This window comes from Lutjanus erythropterus, chromosome 11 (genome assembly GCF_056507025.1).
Source record: "Lutjanus erythropterus isolate fLutEry1 chromosome 11, fLutEry1.hap2, whole genome shotgun sequence".
Classification (NCBI taxonomy): domain Eukaryota; kingdom Metazoa; phylum Chordata; class Actinopteri; order Lutjaniformes; family Lutjanidae; genus Lutjanus; species Lutjanus erythropterus.
Window position 1 is genome coordinate 6,363,281 of NC_139327.1, and position 22,502 is coordinate 6,385,782.

Consider the following 22,502-nt stretch of genomic DNA (forward strand, 5'->3'; position numbering starts at 1 on the left):
GCTTTGCATTCTCAATCTCTGTTCTCCACTGAGCAGTAGCTGAGTAGGTGAGTCACTTTATTACCTGTGGAGGGCAGCAGTAGGCTTGAGATGCATCTCAGCTGCCTGTAGTGTTAAAAGGAGAATAAGAGTAGGAAGGAGAACAACAACACAGCAGCCCAGACCAAAGCTGAAAACCTCATTGTACTTCTACTGTACCTCAAGCTCAGCCCTCACTGACCAAATCTTTTTAAAGTCATATTCACCTGTTTTCAAGTTACAGAGCTGAGACATATCCATTTTTAACTGACTCAACATTACAGACTGAGATTTAACAACAAATATCTTGATGTAAATACAGTTTAAAATGTAAACACATTTTCAGGACCATCATTCAATAAGAAGCAGAAAGGAGACAGACCTTAAAGAGATGAAGAGTTACACTAAATAATGTTTAGTTTAACTGTGATGGAACTGGATGTTGTTCCATTCAGTCATTCAGAATAATACTGAACTTATTACCGATACTTTTGTTGTGGGAAAAATAGTTGGATGTATTACTCCCAACCCAGTCCAGCTCATAAACCTTTGTCCTACTTCTAAATACCGTAGCATCTCGCATGATGTGGTCATTAACAGTAAGATTAGATTATGACTTATTAAGTATATTGTAGGTACTGAAAAAATGCCTATTTTTACAGAAGATGATAAGAAAAGCACCTGTAACAATGTAACTTTGTTTTCTTTTCCTATTATAGCAGTATGTGGAAGTATAAAATTTTAAAGGCTCCTGAAGTTCTAATCATTAGACTTTTATGAAAGGAAAAGTGTGGGTGATGCTAATAACATTAATGATGCTTCTATTCTATCTGTGTGTCCCAGTAAGCCATGCCAATAACAAAATGTTTTCACAGATTATGAATTGATGCAGAAAAGTCAATAATTGTAAATTTAAAACCTAATTATTGACATTATGATGGCCTGTAACAATTTTGTAAGACCAGGCTGTACAGCTGAACCAACTGAGTGCTAAAACATAACAGACGTAAATATGTGCATTGTGTTTACTTTCTGAACTAGGCTATGTCTTGAGTTTTTGTGACGCTGAGCGTGAGCAACTGCAGATGGATTCAATCCAGTTGGTGCCTCCTGGCTGAATAGCTAGTGTATGGAAGCATTTTAGCGTCTATGGGGTTGAAGGCAAAAGCTGCACAAGAGCCACACTGTACGGATGTTTTTCTAACTAAACTAATTATGGATCATTACAAATATGTTTTAAAAGTAGAGAAAAATTAAATCGTAAAAAAAATCAAATATTATGATGCATCAGTAATCACTTTGTAATCTCATCTTAGCCCTCTGAATCAGAATCGTACTCTAATCGAATCGTGAGGTTCCACAAGATTCCCACCACTAGACAGCAGTAGAGTAGTAGAGCACCCATCTGATCCGATATTGGTATCAGGTGCTGAAAGACATAATTCACTTATTGGATATCGGACTGATGTCACTGATGCACAAACTGATCAAGATTCCATAGTCTGATGTTTTCATGAATTATGAACCATAACCCGATAGCCACAATGTTGCAGCACAAATTAATTATTAAATAATGGAAAAGTTCTACAAAGATATGCAGTAGTCCCCATGTATTTTTATCTCTTAAAATTCAATCTTGAGTGGGTTGCAGGGGGTCCCCAGCAAAAGGAGGAATAAAGTATTTTAACTTTTATCACATTTGTTGTAACAACAAGGAAAGAAATAGGTTGTGGCTGTTTTGATTGATTATAATTTATAGCTATCCTAGTTTGATTGTTGACTGACTATTAATTATCTTTAAAACTAAAACTTAGTCATATTCAAACTAAAACCTAATTATCATGAATCCTACAAAAAAGAAAAAAATGGGACTCTGTGGTCGTTTGCATCTATAATGGGGGTCCCTGACATGACAAAGGTTGGTAAGGTCCATCTAGACATACATGGAGATTGCACCAGACCATGAGGCCAATGAACAATCTGCCACTGAGTGTACTAGAAACAGTCAGCTAACTCAACATGTCCTGTTTGGAGATGCTTTAGTCTGGAAACACATAAGACAGCAACTCGAAATATCTGTAAAGACAACATTCTGCGGAATGGAAGTTGTGCTTTATCGTACAATACTAACAATTTGATGAAGCGTTTGCTTAAGTATCACATGAAAAAGCACTTTAAGGCTAATACTGTAATCAATGTAAAGGAGTTTAAAGAAATCAACTAAACATTTTTTACATAAATACATACATAAACAACAATCTTGATCTAGATGGTCTTCTTTTTTCCTTCAAAGAATTGTAGCCAAGGCACACACTTGAGTGAGACGTTCTACAGCTGAAAAATTGACTCCCTGGTGGACAAGCCATGTAATTGTGACACTTCTAAATGACCTCAAGCCTAGTTTGGCATTCTGTACTATGATTTCCTGTTATTTATCAGCCAACATGTGCACAGATACTGATATATCTGCAATCTGTCTCATTTTTGGCTGATATGTTGGCCTGACTGATTATAGATCTGGCTCCGGTACGATCACATTATCCCACTTAAGGTGTGAAAAATTTTAATCACACCTGAGGTTTCCTGCGATGACATGTCAAAATTTCAGCTGTGAAAAACTCCTATAGCTAACAGGAGGTAAACTTGGAACAGAGCTGTTTAGCAGTGCAGTTACAGTGAAATAGATCCATATAAAATGGTATGTCTGTGGAGGTAATGAAGTGGTAAAAGAAATAGCATGAACTGGACTGTTGTGGTCAGTGGATTATTTTAAGAGGATTTGCTCACAAGCTAAGTTGAGAAATATTTACATGCTGAAAAGTCAGGAACTAAATACTGAAGTGGTTGTGAAGGGCTTAATGAATAAGCCAGACTGTGTGTGTGTTACAAATTCAGTTTGTAGCTTTCATTATTAATACATGGTTTTATTTTCTATTACACCTCCAATAACAGCATTTTCACTGTAACAAGCAAACATATTTCTAAAGCAGTTTCCATCTGTATTGAACATTCCAAAGCCTTTTACCAGAAAAGAATGGCTTTGTTCTTGTTTAATATAGGTATGAGAATCTGACCATTCATTCAGTGTCTTTGGTTCATGGCTGTCAGTTTGGCTTATAGGTGAATAGAAGTGGCTGTCAGCAGAACAATACTGGAAAAAACACATGCTTTTTGTGAATAAAATAACCCAGAGGAAGCAGCTAAAGTCAGGACAGAAAGAGGCCCAAGATGGAACCCTGAGGCATTCCACTCGTCCTTTGTGCCAACTTGGGTACAAACATGGTTTCTAATTTAATTTGTAAAAGCTATTCTGGGTGATTCACCTCTGCCAATTGCCAATTAATCTTTATTGGTCAAGAATGCGTTAACTACAGTTAGATATCAATGTTGTGACATGTTGTGAATGGAAGAAATGTGAAGAATTAAACCACTTTTTCCACACAGGTTTAAAGATACATGAGTATCTCTTATTATATTTAAAGAAGTGCTTTGTTCTTGCATCACTAATAGTGTAGCTTACTTCATTCCTTAAGTTTTGCCACAGACTTATACCACGGGAAAATTCATTTTACCAAATGGAAGAAGACAGTGACTCTGTATACACACTTTATAAATCATGTATTCCTTAGAACTGTTTTTTACATATAAATAAGGCAAATCAAATCAAAACTTTACATAAAACATGAAAACCATCAAGACAAAAACAGGAACAGAAATCAGTATAAAATGACATTTCAACACAATTTAGGGAGTTAAATTGAAAATAAAAATAAAATAGAATGAGGAAGGAGAGTAAAAATTACACTGCCGTTTAAGATATTAATCAAAAGCCTCAGATTAGGTGTAATGAAAGACAGCAAACAGAGAAGTCTTCAGCCTTGATTTAAAAGAACTGAAAATTGCTGCAGACGTGCAGATTTCTGGGAGTTTGTTTCAGATATGCGGTGCATAAAGACTGAATGCTGCCCCTCATGTTTAGTTTTGACTTTGGCAGAAAGTAGACCTGTCCAGGACGACCTGAGAGGTCTGGATGGTTCACAATGTAGCAGAAGATCAGAAACGTATACTGGCCTTGAACCATTCAGTGCTTTATAAACCAGCAGCAGTACAAAAGTGATAGACAGGAAGTCAGAGTAACAACCTCAGAACTCTTTGCATAATCAGATAACTTTTTATATTCAAAAACATGAGAGTGGTGATAGGAGCGGACTGATCATTGTGACTAATGCTCTTAAAATCAATTATTGGCACATTTCATGATAATAACAAGAACTCATTAATTTACTGACAAGCAGTCCTCAGAGATGAATCTGTTAATTTTGTTTTTACATTAAGTAGTCATTCTTGTCTTGAGAGTGGCAAAAAAAGGTGAAAATATAACCTATTTGGTATATTTTTAGAAACTCTGAATCAGCAAGCGTATTAAATCACAAATTATGAGGCAACTCAGATGTTTTGCATTTTTAAATACTAAAAATGCTCATTTAAACCATTATTTTCTCACTGTGTTATGCAAGCTTAATAAAAATGCAAATATATGGGACCTGAGTATTATGTAAGCATTTGAGTGTCCAATTGGGTAAGGTTTTCCTTTTATGTGGGGTCTATAACCTCATTATACCTCACGTCATGATATGAGCACAGCTGAGTCCTAGAAGTGGATGCATAATGTATATTATTCTTTTAACAGAATCATCTTGGTGAGACTGACCTGGTTGTAACAGCAGAAATATGAACTTCCGGCTGGTGAGTGTTTGTTTACTTTTTATTGTCATATTATTGAGCTGTTAAGTGTATATCACACAGTGTTTGAATGAGAATGAAGTATTTCAGAAATGTGCTTATATGCAGTTACATTTCAAACTTAAAATATAAATATATTCACACTTACAAAAGGAAATTACATCATCTTCAAAATCAGTTTTCTTTGTTTCAGATATTGACAAGAGAAAAACTGCCCATAAATCAGAATGTAATGTTTTTACCTTCGTATAACTGTTGGTGAACATGCGTTTGCTGAAAGGTTTGTGCTGCTGGAGACTTTGTGTGTTTGAGGGAGAGAAAGAAAGCCGGAGAGACAGACAGACAGGGAGAGTGAGGGCAGGAGGGACCCGTATTAGCCGGGACACTTGAATGAATTTGAAGAATAGGTTTTTACATGCAGAACAGCCACAATACTGGGCCCTGACTGGCAGACAGTACCAGCTTCTCTGATTCAAATGACGCACACCGGCCTGATTGGATGGATTTAAAATCTTGTTTTAGCAGTGTCCAAACAAAACCGAGTCCAGTTGTGGAACTTTTACTGCCACTAATTTGAAATCTGAAAGAAAGACACATGGATAAACGTTGGAAATCTCTCTAATGCCAGTTCTAGCTGTGTGTGACAGTATGTGTGGATTACTAAAATGGATCCCATAGAATTACTGGGTTAGCTGTTATTAGCAATGACTTTATTCTGTCTATTTTATACCAGTGTTTCAATTTTTTTTGAAGAAATCCTCAAATATAGATGCAAACAAAATTCTTCAACAAGGCGGCACAGTGAATGTTGTCGTAATGATTGGACATGCTTCTGTAAAATAGAGCAGGTCTACACCGTGCTCTTTATAAACCCAATTTTTCCCACCATCATATTTGTCATTCATAACTAGATAAGTCCTCTATTGATCCCTTGCTCTGGAAATTAGCGAGCATTAAATAATCATGATCAAAACATACAGTCAGTGTAATATGAGCAGCTGGTCAAATAAACTGAAATGAAAATGAAAATTAACATATTAGGGCTGCAAACGAACTAATTATTTTTATCATCGATTTTTCAGTTGATTATTTTCTTGATTAGTTGATAACCGGTTGGTCAATAAAATGTCGGAAAAAGGTGAAAAATGTCAATCAGTGTATCCCAAAGATACGCAAGATGACATCCTCTAATGTCTTTTGTTTTGCCCATGACCTAAAGATACTGAGTTTACTGTCAGAAAGGGGAGAAAAAAACAGAAAATATTTACATTTAAGAAGCTGAAATCAGATCATTTTTACTGTTTTTTCTGAATAAAATTACTTAAACCGATTAATCGTTTAGCTAAATAGTTGCAGCTCTAACACATATACAATTTGCAAATGCTTTTTTGCTCTTTTTTCTGGAATTTTTTGGCTTAGGTTCCTTGAAAGAGCTTAAAAATACTTGAATTACAAGTAACTAACGTAACTAAAGTAAATAACTCTGGAAAAGAAAAAAACATCTACCTTTGAGTCTTCAGGACTGTAGCCCATAAACGAACATGTGACAACTTCTTCAAATTCAATCAATTTAAAATCTGATTTAGCAAACCACACAAAATGAATAACTTAAAACCACTATGAAACTGAGGAAAACAAAGTTAAAAGTGAATAAAAAGGCTCAGTAATGTAATATTTTTTGCACATATAAACCAGCGTAACACAATTACTCTCGTGCAGCGAAGGCAGCTTTTGTGTGCATGTAACACCAGTCAGTGGTACATTGATTGTGACTCACTACAGTGGTGTGAGTGTCCCACAGTATTATCTCTGTCAAGTGGCTGTCCGGTATACGGTTATGTGATCCCGTGAGGCGAAGCTGGCCCCCACAAATTTAAGCATACGCAGACACAACTAAAGCTCCCCGCCCCTCCCTCACACACATGCACGCACATGCACACACACACACACACACACACACACACACACACACACACACACACACACACACACACACACATACACACTGTGTCTGACCCAGGGGTCAAGGTGCAGTGACTCTGAGGGTTGTCTAACTGGGCCTCTTGAAACTCTTGCCTTGCATTCCAGCGCCGGGAGGAGGGGGTTGTTGCAGCCAGGCTTATTACCAGAGAGAGAGAAAGAGTGATAGAGAGTGAGAGAAAAGAGAGAGGGAGGGAGGCAGGGAGGGAGAAGTGGGGGTAGAAAGAAGCTGGAAGGTATTATGCACTATTTCCTTGGCTTCCTAGAAGCTCCCGCTTATTCCCTCCCACTCGGCCGGCAGAGTTCTCCGACACAGTAAAGGAAACGCTGAAAACTTGAACCTGCTATTCTCCAGCTGCCTCGGCCTTCTAACTAGCCCACTTGTTTTCTTTCACTGCCGTCCCCTCTCTCTCTCTCTCTCTCTTTCTCTCTGTGTCTTTCTCCCTCCCTCGCCCTCTCCCTGTTTGTCTCGCCCTCTCTCTCTCTCTCTCTTTCTCCGGGCTGTGTGTAAGAGGATCACTTTGTGTCCGTTGCCTTTTTCCGCGGTGCTGCAGACACACATGGAGGAGAGGATTTGGATTTGAGGAGATACTGACGGGGGTGCACAGCTGCAACAGTCCCCTCCATCTCCACACCAGGACTAATGCCCCCCTCTCTCTCTCTCTCTCTCTCTCTCCCTCTCTCTCTCTCTCTCCCTCTCACTCTCTCCCTGTGTGTTTGACTCTCCCTATGTCGCACTCTCTCCGCTTTCTGCCTCTCGGAGGGGTGGGGGGTGCCATATGGGAGCTCAGAAAAATGGAAGTGGATCGGAGATAGACAAGAGAGGAATCTGTCATTCTTGGGCTCGGGTGTCGGGATCTATGTGGTAAGTGCTTTTCTCTTTCTCTCTCTTCGCACTTTTTTAGAAGTTCTGTGCTCCCCAAGAATCTTCTCAGCAGTGTGTTTGATTCTTCTTTGCTTTTGCCAAATGTTACCTATTTTGAGTTTTTGTTGTTGCACTCGCAGTTCTGTTTTTGAGCCTAGAAATTTTTTATCCACTTCGTTTCAATGTGCACAAGTTCATGTTTCATTGTTACAACAAATCTGTGAGCTCTGGTGATAAGAGGGGCTTTGTGCATTTGAATTTGTACCAAGTTTTGAGGGTCAAGGTGGAGTGAGAGGGGAGGTGGAGTGGAGGCCGACTGGGGGAAGGGAATTCAGAGGGGTCAAAGAGAATGGCACTTGGCGCAGGCAACACAATAGCTCAGAAAACTTTTTTAGTATGACATTGTCACTGCGAAACATGTGCCTGCCTCAAAACCTGAAAACTACTGCATATTTCATCTTATTTGTAGGAGGTTTGTTGTAGAGGCCATTTATTTAGCTGATGAAACTGATCATTGGTTTCTCTGCAAGTTTTAAGTCTGTGTTGAGTGTAGTTTTAGAGACAATGAGTACTGAAGTTTTATGTCACTCATTATATATTTTAAACTAATTTCTTTTACAGAAATGATACCATAAAATGACTTCCAAAGATGATAAGTGCATTGCTAACTTTTTTTTAAACAAAGAAATCAGTTAGAAACTTAAAATTCCAAGTTCACACTGTCTCTTGTAGCAATGTTTGAGATGTGGATAGTTTTGTTGAAAGGGTTCTTGTTGCAGGTTATTTTCTGCTGGTTCATCCCCATAGAAAACAGGTCATGGTTGATGTTGCTGCCAGTGCAAACTAATGCATTACCGCAGGCTGACTGAATAACTCCATTATGTGATAGATGGAAGTGATACCTCTGGAGCACTGGACTTGCAAATAGCTCTTAAAACTGCACTTTGACTTGTTTCTATTTGAATATTTGTGGTAGATTTGACAGCATTGTTTGTTATAGGCATAAAGTAAAGAAAGGAACACTCCCCGATAAATTAATAATATGAAATTGATAATGATACCCTTTTATTAATTATGTTTTGACAAGATCATAGATCATTTCCTGAGATAAAACTGGGCCATAGAAAATGTGTTCAAGTTCAAGACTAATCTAATACCTGACCAAACTTATTTTAAATGTCCTGTATTCAATCTCACAAAAATATTTACTCTGGAATAGATTTTTTTGAAAATTCAAATACACTTCAAATAGCTCTTCAACAAACCAGAATTTTCTGAGGGGCCAAAGTTCCTTAGAAGTTAGTGTTCTTAACTCTGAGAAACTTTTCACTTAAAATTACAGCATATTTGCACCCTAAAAGAACTTATGTGTGTGTGTGTGTGTGTGTGTGTGTGTGTGTGTGTGTGTGTGTGTGTGTGTGTGTGTGTGTGTGTGTGTGTGTGTATAGGTCTGAGAAATGAGTTGAGCTGAGTAAGTGAGTGAGTGAGTGAACTCTTTACAAAGCTATTGAACTTGAGAGCTGTGATTTATGTGTCTCACCTTGATGGTTCATTGGCAGTTTGGGGTTTTGACCTCACTCCCTTCACTCCCGTCTCTTTGAGGAAATCAGAGCCCGTCTCTCTCTGACTGACTCATTCTGTGCCTCCCTCGCTCCCTCCGTTCATTAGACATCTTAGTAACATGGGAATGAAGCGTTTCAACCGGCACCTCTGAAAAGTGCTATTAAAGTAAGATTTTTAAGTTAAGAGTTTAGCTGTGTCTGTATGAATTTATTTTTTTTGTATCCTCTCTGTGCAGCATCATGTCTGTTTAACTTTTAACTACTGGGAAGCTTTGCAGGATTTCAGTCACTACTGCTGTTTTTTATGCATACACACAAACTGTGTCTGCTGCAGAATTTAGTTCTCTATTTTTGACATGTGGGTCACAATCTAATGAAGCAGCACTGCACACCTTCTTAATGAGGACTCATGAAGTTGCTGTCAAAAAGTTGTATTCTTTGTTGAGGTAGCTACTGATTCAGTTTCAGTCCTGTAATATGACAAAATGTATAAAAATAAATCGCCTGCTCAGCATTGGAGAAAAGAAAATGAATTTGTGGATAACTTCAAGAGCTTCCCTCAAAGGCACAACACTTGAACAAATGTAATTCAAAGATTTAAAATAAACTCAGGAGCATATTTGTGTTGTCTGCCATCCCCAAACTTTCTGTGCTTTAATCAGGGAAAAGAAGTTGATGACAAAATACCTTATATAAGAGACAATTTGAGGTTTGAGGGAGTGTTTTGTGTCAAGTAGCTTTTTGGACCACCAGAATTTGCTGTTGTATAATAGAGCTGCAACAATTAGTCAATTAGTGAGTCAAAAGAAAATCTGATAATCGATTAATCGTTTCAGACATTTTTCTAGCAAAAATGTCAAACGTGCTAGTTCTGCTTTTCTTTGTGATTTCTGTCTTTTGTCTTTGTGTTTTGGATTGTTGATTTGACAAAAGAAGCTACTTGCAGATGTCACTTTGGGAAATTGCGATACACATTTTTCTTTTGTTTTGTTTTTTTCTTGTACATTTTATAGACTCAATGGCTAATCAGTTAATAGTGAAAATAATTAGCAGATTAACTGACAATAGCCAAAGGATGATATGGATTTTTTTTTCCAGCTGATATGATCATGATAATTACTGGTCTCTCATCATGACTGATACCAATGATGGTGACCAAGGTGGTGTGATAAATTCACATTTTTGTATTTTAAAAAGAAGTTGTTATAACCTGTATTTCATGCACACCTGAGGGTAAAAAAAGCTCAGATGTAGTGAGCATAGATGAATGATTTAATATTCTGACTAAATCTAACTGACATCAGAACAACAAAAGCAAAGAGCAGTTTTTCTAGTAAAGGACATAAAAAAAAAATCACAAACACACTTTGGCTTTTATAAAACATTTTGACTAAGAATTCAAATGGAATGCTTTGACATATTCTGCCAAATCAAATATTATTATAGCTATATTTATTGGTTATAATTTTATTATTGTAATAATTAATAATGATATAAATTTCCCATTATCTGCCCCAAAATTTGTCATGCATCCCTAATTAATTATCAGATAGTTGCAGCCTTAGTGTATGTAGTATTGTTCACATATTTCAGTTGGATTGATATCATAGAGCACAGTTGTTAACCGATTAAGTTATTTAGTGAAAACAAACTCATTTTAGGTGAGTTAAAGCTTTTCTGAGGAGTAAAGGTGCTTAAAGAAGAAAAGGCTTCATTGTTTTGTGGCTTTCTATTCAGTACATTGGTGTGGTACAGTTCATCTGCTCACCAAGGAGCCTGGATTATTTGAAAGTGGGAAATATTTGATGTTTCCTTTATTAATAGTGCTCATCTGGTGTATGTCTACAGATGATCTTGGTTGTTTGTTGTCTTTCATGCCAGGTGAAGACATGTTGTCAGATAACCTGCCTGACCTCCACAGCCAATTTTAGCCTCTCCCTCATGCCTCCTCTGGTTATAAATTAGCCAGGTTGTTGTTGCAAGTAGTGAAAGGAAAAGCTCACTTAGTAGAAGTGATTTATTAGTTGCTAGTCTGCTGCTGCCATGTGAATGACAGAGGTGCCATTCAGGATGAAAACAGAAACTCAGAAAGCAGGCAGGATCTGACTGCTTCAGGAAATAGGAGGTGGTTTCCTTTTCTGCCACTCAACCAAAAGAGAAGTTGCATGATTTACCATTTAGTATTCCTTCCAAGGAAAGTTTCTGTGGCACAGAGAGCATGTCATATTTACCATGATTATAACAGGGATACATCTGTACCACTCTCTACTCTGTATTAATTGTTTGATAGACATCCATAAGCATCAGTGGAGGCCTACAGGGAAACAGGAAATGGGGAATCTATGCACTTTTGTGTTGATTTATATATGCATCAATTTAACACAACTCTGTTTCATCCAGTGGTGCTTACAACAGAAAATCCCCCAAAAGCATGTCTTTCTTCAAAGACCCTGCTTTGCATCTGGTTCACTGTAGCATGTGTGCAACATCAAAACATTGAGAGAAACCAGGCTATATGGCGTGTATACTCTGCATGTCGAGAGTCATTTGAGAGATCGATGAGTAATCCATCTCTGTAAATCTAGTTGTGCTTACTCCGATTACAACCTTAATGCAAGTAAGATAACTTTGTTAAGATGTTTGTATGACAGTCGCAATAATCTCAGTATTACCTTACTCGGGTGGTGATCAAATTACTAAAGTGCATGTAAACACAATGACTGACAACCCTGTTGACCTCTCCTGTTCTGTCCACAACACATGTAAGTATTCAGGCTGGAAACCCCTAGTTTTTACCTAGTCTTTCCCTCTTTAACAAGAAATATTTGTAGTAACTAAACTCAGACCTTCAGGTCCACCATTGAATTCTATCAGGGAGGCTGTCTCTGCAGTGAATGTGAAGAAAATGTGAAGAACCCTTATTGAAACACCTCAGTTCCTCTCTGGCATTAGACCAATGGCAGACACAAGTTACAGTCTTGAGACCAGATGGAGGTATATGCCTGTACTTGTGTACTGCTGACTAACAGAGTTGTGAACCTGAATGCATGCTGTTCCAGGAAGGAATATAATGTCAGTAGTTTTTAAGAATAACTGCTCCAACAAGCACCTTTGCCTCTTTTCAGTGCTTAGATAGATCTGACTAATGCAACTATAATTTTCTGAGAACAAACTCTTCAGATTCTTGATCAAGCTTGTGTAGTTGTTCCTTTAATATCTTGGCAACATCCTGCCATCTATCTGGATCCATCCATCCATCCATCCATCCATCCATCCATCCATCCATCCATCCATCCATCCATCCATCCATCCATCCATCCTTAAGCAGGAGGTCTTACCCAAATTTGTTTGGCAACCTTTATTAGACTGAATGGCCAACTTTGTCCTTTGTGAGGCTGGAGTGTGTTGAAGGAGAATTGTGATGCTGTGCATGCACCCATCACTGTCGCAGTTTATCAACATTATGTGCCATTACAGGGTGGGTTTATTCTGCTCAGAATTTGAATAATCTTCTCTGGTTTAGATCACTGATAGAAGCTGTTTAAGGCCACTCATCAGTTGATCAAAGACTATGTCATCATGTTTCTTGAGAGGGTTTTCTTCTTCGCAAGATACGCCATGGACTACATAGCTTCTCTGTGGTTGATTTGGTGGAAAACTGGTTGAGCTGTCTTGCCTGGATACCTTTATTGAGTTGAAAAGAATTTTGCACACCTTGTGCCCAGTCAGAACTCTTTGGTCTTCTAGTATGTACCCAACAGTAGTCTCAGGGTCTTTCCCATTGACTTGTTAACACTTTGACAAGTCTATGTTGTCAAGACCCTCCAGCTCTGAGCTGTGCTGTAGCTCACTCCACCTGGGTGGGAGCTTCCTTGTGTATTGAGAGGAGCTTCAGGAGCCTCAACATATATGCAGCTTCTTAGTAAATCATTTCAAAACATTCACTATGTTTAAACCGATAACGTGGCACCGACACTGAGCCGGCACAGTTCTGTTGAATTCTGATGTCAAGTGATGTTCTGAAGACAGAGACATCATTTTTCACTCATAAGACATTAAAATACTGACATTTGGAGTCATGTCAACATGAATCTTCAAGCTGTGCATTAATCTAATTATGCCAATTAGGCATGCCTTTTTGGAATTCCCTGTCCAACGACAGGTCCTAAAAGTACTAAACCCAAAGACAAGATAAAATAAGATAAATTTAGTAAAATAACTAAAATAAACTAAAATAGAAAAAAATGGCATTGATGTTGAAAGTAATATTGCACATGACTGGAAAGTAATATTGGCAATAATATTGATGTAATACTGCACATGATATTAAAAGTAATACTACACATGACATTGAATGTAATATTGCACATGAAATTGAAAGTAAATCTGCACTTGACACTCAAAGGTGACCAACACCATGGTTTGTCACTAAATGTCTCAAGGTATTCCATGAAAATCACGGATACAACTTAAACTGTAGTCATATGATGAAAGACAGGCATAACAGTATGGGTCATTAGCATGACTTACTTTGATTAATAGTATCAAGGACAGATGGATGCAAGATGTCATTCAACACTAAGATAATGATGACAGATGATATGCATCATAAGTCAGATTCTTATTGAATTATTAATGACTTGAGCCAAGTCTTGGGCCTTGCCAGTGGAAAATAACACAGATGTTTAGTGTTCATTGTTTTCTATAATAAATCAATACCCACTAGTACATTTTCAGTTAAACCATATGAATAAGAAAAGTAAAACAACATGTTGGTCTTTGAACAAAGAGTGATATGAAAACGATATTGCAAAGACAAATAATTTACAGCTTGCATGCATGCACACGCACACAAACTCTCACACACTCAGCATTGAATTCTAGCACAAATGGCCCCCAATGGGTTGGTTATAAAGGGGGTGATGTCATGTCTGTGATGGAGACTGTGTGTCCCTTTACCAGTGATCCATTTCTTATCCAGCTGCCCTCACTGATGCAAAGAACAAAAGAAAGACAGACAGAAAGAAAGTGGACAGTTTTTTTTATCCCTTCCTCACTCACTACCAGCCAACCTTGCATCTGCCATTAAAACCTCCCAATGATGGTAAAATCAAATTTGCTACCAGATCTTGGCTAGCTGAACACCTTATTTTAAAAAGTGCTGATCTTTGTTTGCGCTTAGATGCATCCAATTTACATATTATTTCATATACAGTAAATTATTATCTTATTTTGTGTTCCCTGAAATTTATTTTGGACACTTGCCTGTTCTTCGGGTCAAGAGATCATAGGCAATTTGTCTGACAGGAGCTTGTCCTCCATGTTTGCTAGCAAGGGGGTGCAGGATCTCTTTGTGGAACCCGTCTTGATCTTGTGTGTGTTCGTGCATGTACGTCGGGCCCAGTGTTTTCTAGCCACATGACTCCCTACACCATTTTAAACAGCTCGCCTTCTTTAACCATCTCAGCCTCTCTGCGGTCACACAGACGTTGGGGGGGTTGGGTGCCCATGCAGAGCGCTGGGGCACACTGGGAAATGGCTTCCATACATTTAGTATTTCCTCTTTGACGGCAGTCCAGTGTGGTGCAGTGGGGTTGTCGCGTCAAAGCTGTGCTGCAAGAAGGGGTGGAGGTGCTGGATAATGCAGACACAATGGGCTAAGGCAAACATTAGGAGTGAGACAAAGGACACTCCACTCAGGTCACAGGGGGGGCAACTCTTCCCATTATCTGAGGGAAGTGATCTTAACTGAGGGACTTTTTAAACCCATCAGCAAATTAGGGGCTGCGCTGAGTTGCTGTGTGCGTTGGGTCATGATCAAAGCCTTGAGAGTGCGTCTGTTTATAGAGGCAGGCTGTAAAGCATAGGACAGCAGTCACAACACGACACAACATGGGGCTGGGTTAGCACTGAGCATGCTATCATGACCATGTTATCATTGTCACAGCCAGGGTATTTACTCATGGGAAGCAGAGGATAAGTTCTTTCTCATCTACACTAAAAACACCACAAGCACCATATGTCATAGGGTCAACTGAGGTTTCCCATACCATATGCATGCACTTCTGTTCCTAAATTATCCAAAATACTGTCAATTTCTCTATTCAGAATAGAGGTTAAGGCCTTGTTTTGGTTGATTCAATTTTCTATTTTCTCCTGCACTGTAATGTTGTGAAATGATTTCTAATGAATAACCAAATTTCCTTTCTTTTCCATTTTGTAAAATGAGCATTGGTGTTGTTTAAATTGTGTTTGAAACAATACCAGGTTTTATCAATTAGACATTTTTTTTTAATTTGCTTTCTAACAAGACATCCTTAAAGTAAAAGAGGAGTTAGAACTTAGAACTTTTTTAATTTCTTATATATATTATTTTGGAATTGCTCAAAAATGACAGTAACATAAGAATAAAAAGAGTAATAAAAAAATAATTTAAATGTATAAAGAGTAAATGCAAGCACCAGTGTCTAACACACTAACAATAAAAGTAAGATAAATTTAGTAAAATAAGTAGCTAAGATAAACTAAAATAGAAAAAAAGAATTGGCATTGATGTTGAAAGTAATATTACACATGATATTGAAACAGTAATACTACCAATGATATATTTCACATGATACTGAAAAATGCACTACTGCTGCAACTAACAATTATTTTTCTCACTGTTTAGTTATTTTCTGAATTACATTGGAATTGATTCATCATTTGGATTGTAAAATTTCCTAAATCCCAAAGTGATGTCTTCAAATTGTCCAGAGTCCAAAGTATTCAGTCAGTTTACCATCATGTTAAATGAAGAACATCAGTAAATTTTGACAGGAAGACAAAAGCAGGCAGGAAACATTATGTTTTATATTTTTGCTGAAAATGACCTATGCGATTAATTGATTATCACAATAGTTGCTGATTCATTTTCCGTCATCAAAGTAATTGATCTATTGACTGCTCATTTAAGCTCCACTAACCACTTTACTGCTGTGATGTAGGTCAGCCTTTAGCATTTTTTATTAGCTAAACAGCCTGTCAAGTTGTGCTCTAATTTATTACTTGAAAACAAGGCGTCAATTACATGGTAATTACACGCTCTTAAAGCTACTGCTTAACTGCTAGACATTATGAACATTTATGTTGTTGTCTTGCAGTAAACATGCAATTTACTTAGGGTTGTTTAGCCACTAGGAAACAATATAATCACAGCAATTAACCGTTTTGCATCAAAGTAAGAAAAATCACTTGAGAAACCAAAAGAAGAGGAAAACTAGCAAACAAATACAAGCAGGCAGAACTCTATTTTAGGCATCTTCAAAATGTTTTGAGTGAATATATATATATATATATATATATATGTGTGTGTGTGTGTGTGTGTGTGTGTGTTCACATGTGGTTGTCCAACTGTATGTGCTTTTTTTTGTATGAAACCCTATGCGTGTTTGTGTGACTGAAGGGCCATTATGGGACAGGCTTTTAAGGGAGATCTGGGAAGTGGAAACCTAATACTGCCTGACTGCTGCTCTTGTGTACATGAACCCCACAGCTGCTGGAGAGAGAGAGGAATGAGGGAGAGAAAAGGGGGAGGAAGAAAGGAGGAGGGGGCAGAGGAGAGCGTGGTGCGCTCAGTAATTAGTTGTCTGGTTTTGTATTGACCAGTCTGGTGCTTAGGCCTTGGGGACTGTTAAATTTGCTATTGAAACTGAAAGGATTATGCACCCAAAAGAAATTAAACGGGAGCAATGAATAGATTGTGGGCCACATGGTGGACTACTGTTTTTTTCTTCCTCTTGTTCCTTCTCTTTCTTCCACCGGCCTTTACTCTGCTTCAGTTAGACAAGGTTGTATTTTTCCTGTCAGTACCTGCTGTTTTTCATGTTATAGGTAAATTGAAAAATGCACTAAAGGTCATGACAGTTTTATGTTGTGATAATGACACCTCATTTTGAGACTGACCCATTAAAAAACAATACACTTGTTTACTCTTTGCCAACTGTCAAATGTAGAATCATCATAGGGGTCTGTTTATTAAACGAAGACAAAATCCAAAATCATTTCCGCATGTTAGCCGTTGAAGGGTGTGATGTTGCGAGGGTGTAATGAAATCTGTTTGAATGTAGACGTGGTGATTGCAAGGGGGAATTGATGTCTCCTGCCTGGGCCGCCCAGAGGGAAGGGAGATTTTCGTCTCTGTTTACTCCTGCTGAGGCTGGTCGTTCTTATTACAGTGGGCACGGTCAGGAGGGAACGTCCTCCACATGCCTGCAGAGGCTTACGGCCCACAGTGACTGTTTTCCCTTCATGTCAACATCCAGCATGGTCGGACTGTTGTCTGTCTTCCTCTGTCACCAGTTTAGTCGGGACAAAAAAAAAAAATCTGCTTCAGACCGAACCGTAACACAATCCCCTTGTAATGACTTCCAGTGTCTGTTAAGCAGGCCAGCACTTCGGGGGAAAGTTTAAAAAAGGAGGCTGTGACACTTTTCTACCATAGCGGACAAAGCTCTTTGCAATTTTTGCCTCTAATTCACTCATTCACACACTGGCTCACACGCTGATGGAGTCATGTCTTGCTCAAGGACACTTGAACAAGTGAACAGGAGGGGCCGGGGTTCGAAACTGCCAATGACGATCCGCTCTATCCACTGAAGCAAGGATCTCTTGCCTCAGTGGGTTAACATTAGCCTCCATCTGCATGGAGCATTTGAACCTGCTGAACTGTGAGCCTCGAGTGTATCTAGTGGATGATAGAGGGGTGATGTCATGTTCTCTCACTGTTTGTGTAGCTGGCAGAGGCCGGTGTGCTGCTGGAGAAGGTCGCACAATATGACTCAGTCAAGACAAGAGCAGCCCAGTAGGACATTGTCCAAAAAGTAGGATAAAATCAAGTCTTCTTTTTTTGTCCTCGCTGCCACAAAAACCCATAGTTTTTTTGTGAGTTTCTGTTTTTCCTTTGATTCTGTTTTGACAAGATGATTTGAAATCTTGTACCAACATTCCATGTTTTTAATCTGCTCGACTCTCTTGTAACTTTTTGATCCGGACGGGAGTGAGCGCTCTTTGTAGATAAGACACACAATCTGGTCGAGATCCCTCTTTGTGATTATCGCAACATAAATACAGGACGGCCTGTGCACAGGTGGCTGGTGCTGGGCTGATGGTAACCAGACCAGAGTGATGTCTGCACGCAGAAAATAAATCACTGCTGCAATATCACAGAAAGCACAAGTCTATTTTTTAAACTATGCCATGGTCACTGAAACATCATACAACAGAAGTTTTTCATTGTAGATATCGCAGTGCCAAACAGTGAGCCGACTCTTACATAGCAACACAATCAAACTTTGTTAAATATCATCAGGTTGTGGACAGTGTAAATCTTGGGAAGGTCTCACAGTGACTGGTCCTAACAAATATCGTCTGTGTGTTACTGGGGAGGCTAAGTTCCTGCTGTCTGATTGGTTCTTTCTAAATAAAAACATGTACATACACATGTGTCTGTACCCAAGTGATTAGCAGTGACAGATATTTCTGAGTAGCATAATTCACCGTGCTTGAGACCCCAGCAGTTGTGAAATTGATCCCAGCATTAGTCCCAGAAAGAGGACAGAGTCAGGGGGGAATCATCACTCTGCTCGAGACTTTGGACTGAATCTCACTGGCTGAATTTACACATTAATGCAGTTACTTGCACGTGGGATGGTTACAATTAGATTACTCTGCAGTGTTGTTGCAAAATAGCAGGCTGTTTGCCTTTCTCTGTGTTGCAGAGTTATGGTTAGAGTTTGTTTGTGGTGCTGAGTTTGTGATTACTGCACTGTGGCCAGCAGTGCATTCTGCTCCCAACAGCAGAAAACAGTAAAACAGGATTAGGCTATTTGTTTTACAAAGAATACACTAATAGTAATTTTACGGACACAGTAGTAAGTATGGACATAGACATTATTAAGGATGGACCAAAGCTACACAATTAATTAATATGGCAAAGTGCAACATCAAAAAGGAAAAATGTGTGAGAAAACAGGACTATAATAAAGTATTGTAGCGCTGCAGAGATGCCCTGGTCTACACATCTTGTTCTTTTTTTTTTCTTTAAGTAAAAATGAAAATTGTAATGCAAAAATGTTCATCTCACTAATAGTATTGCATATCGCAATTGCAATTTCAGTCAAAATAGTCACAGTATGACTTTTTTTTATCATATCATACACCCCTAGTATGGACTGAAACACATTTTTGTTTTATTAAAATTGCAGTGACTTATTTATATTACACATGGTTGCATCACCGCTGGATACAAAAATATCTGCACACTCTGTTAAATGTCCTAGTTTTTGCCCAGCTATTGCCTTAAAGAAATAAAATAATATAATATGTAATATAATAATGAAAAAACATTAAGTCAGGGTTGAGGTTCTATTGCAAGGATTCTTCATTAGGATTTCTGTTATAAAAAGTGAAAGGTGCTTCTGTTAATCAAACAAATGACTGATGTACTGCATGTATGGAACCAGTATATTTTTCTTAAAGCATTTAGAAAAATAGACTGGTTCCATACATGGAGTTAGATATTCAGGATTTTTATTTTTGTTGTTTTATCCATGCTTTGTTGATTACTATTACCAGACAAATTGATTTGATAATCAGAAGGTATAGAACCAACAGTAGAAACACAAAGTGATTGTTTAATGCCAAAATAGTCATTTCTGTTAGATTAAACAAATGAGTTTGATACTTCTAACCATGTTGTACAAAGCCTGCACATGTACTTAGTTTACTTCAGGAGGTAAAGTATTGTCTGAATAAGGAACGTGATTGGTGACTTCCCCCCATTTATCTTCACTGTTTAATGCAGTGCTGTATGAAGTCCATATTCTATCATTTCTAATGTCTGTGGAAGTTTATGGATGTCATAGTGCCTGGCAAAATTGTTGTTGTTCTGTGCTGTTGCCTTTTTCCAAAAAGCAATCTAGTAAAATCAAGACAAAAAAAGATATATAAGATATATGATATTACAAAAAGGTAATCTCTTCCTCTTCCACATCTCTTTTCCTATTCCCAAATGAAAGGTAAAAAAATATGATTTAGTGTGTTCTTACTTCAGTGGTAAATCTGAAATGGTGTTTTGGTTGTGTCTGTGTGTATCTGAGGACACTCTCATCCTCAGATGCGGCGGGAGGCTCTGGGCTCCTGGTGCTCACCGGCAGTTATAAACCGAGCTGACTGAGCTCTCCCCCTATTTAGGGGTCTCTGTCTCCCCCTCCCCTCATCCCTCCTGGTAATAGATGGCCTCACCGCTCTGGGTTTGAGCCCACCTTTAAACAGCTAGACAGGACTGGGGTTTGTCTCCGGCCAAACGATGGAGTGGAACAATAGAAGCGTGTGACATTGTCTGTGTGTATTAGGAGGCCCACGTCTGTCCGGAACACATGTATAAGCACGTGACGGCGTGGTGTTGATGCTACCCGGCTTCAGCCCGGGCCTGCCAGGTATAGCAGAGGGAGGATACAGGACATCCAGGGTATGCAGATCTATGCTATTTGTGCTTTTTTTTAACTCTCATGTCTTTTCAACCCACCACTGTTTCTCCAACATGGCTTCATACGTCTGGGGGTCCTTCGACGCGTACGTCTGTGCATCACGTTCATTGCCGTTTCCGTGCTTCCTGCTGTTTGTCTTTCAGGACAAACCCTTTGTCTGGCTAAAGCCTTTATACAGAGTGGCTGCGATGTAGCCTGCATGGAGCTGTTCTTGTGCATGCGTGTGTGTGTTTGTCCATTCATGATAAAGCCTTTTCTAAATATGTGTATGCAATTGTGTTTTGATTCATAAGCTGCTCGGCTGACAGCAGCGTTGACCTTGGCTGGGTTTGAATGTGTGTGAAGAGGAGATAGAGAGAAAGAGTTTGTGTGTGTGTGTGTGTGGAATCTGTTTTTTCCTCTTTTTATTATTCTATCTAAATGTGCTTATGATGCCAATATTTCTGTTATTTGCCATGGGGGAGGATGTGGAGTCCTCACTGCAAATGTGTGTTTTCTCACCCGGCAGTGGCTCCCTGGGACAAGGATCTTGCTTGTTTTTTTTTCTTTAGCATATTCCACATTCATATGGAAATGGGGGGCAGAGGAGGGACAGAATCTCACATCAACTTGATCTGGTCATGAATAGCTGCCAGTGTTTGGACTGACCCGGAGCCGGCTTAAAGGCACTGCCCAGCCTCTGCCCTCAGACCACAGAGCTGAGAGCCGAGCACATTTTCAGCTGCAACACACACACACACACACACACACACACACACACACACACACACACACACCTATGCGTGTGTGTGCTCACATACATTTGCTTACACTAAAGATGAAAAAAGCAGATGCTCATAATTGCGCTCACACAATTAGATACACTTGAGCACTTGGGAACACTGAGCGCTGTCTCATTCTCTGTCACTGTCTCTGTCTTACACATACACAGACAGCCATGCTAAATCCCAGGGAGACGCCAGTGTTGCAATACACTCTTCTTTTTTTCCCTCTCAAATCCTTTCTTTATTTTATTAACCCTCACTTTCCTCTTTTGCCCACCCAAACCACCCCAATACCCACATGATTTTTACTCCCATAGCAGTAAGAAGGAAGTTTCTTTTTAAATTTATGGTCTTTTTTAAAAATGTATTTGTATTGTTGAACTGACTGGAAAAATTATGTAATACCCAGATAATGAAGTACTTAGAATTAAAAAAGCAATTAATTGTACAGTTTTATTTTATTAGATTATTTACTTTAATTTAACATTTAATATTGTGTGTTTATCTGCATTTAGGATAAAAGGAGAATGACATGAAATACTTTCTGTATTTATTTGAATAACTGCAATTAAAACATAGATATAAATTTCAAAAAACATTTAATTGAAACGAAAAAGATGCAAAAAATATTTACAAACCTTTTTTGTGGTTTTGGTTGAGAAGATAAATACAGGAACAAGAATATTAAAATCATACAAAAATGCGTGGGCCTCGGCTGGATTAAGATAATTTGCTTTTACCATGCTGTCTGTGAATTAATATTGTATTTGAGGAGTCCCGTTTCTAATAAATTTTGAGTGTGTTTCCTTCCCGAGCGTCTCTGATACAATGGGCCTCCCAGACCGGACTGCTGCAGTTGGATCTAGCAGCAGGGATCCATCAAACAAGATTTGTCTCGGTGGATATGCTGGTTTTGTCCTTCAGGATTAGAGCCCACCACCCATATTCGACCCCAGTCTCAGTAACTTTGTCTTTTATACATCGAGACAGTTGCCAAAAGTGTGCCTGTAGAGTTTTAATGAATTTAGCAACAAATCGGCCT

At 38.6% G+C, this 22,502-nt stretch overlaps 1 long non-coding RNA gene across 1 annotated transcript in view; it reads left to right on the forward strand.

Moving 5' to 3' along the window:
- Positions 1–6,951: 6,951 nt before the first annotated feature.
- LOC146318607 (uncharacterized) overlaps positions 6,952–22,502 on the forward strand; it is a 55,304-nt gene continuing 39,753 nt past the window's right edge. Inside the window, exon 1 of the long non-coding RNA XR_014771560.1 lies at positions 6,952–7,606. This is a non-coding gene — a long non-coding RNA (uncharacterized LOC146318607). The remainder of the gene's footprint in view (positions 7,607–22,502) is intronic.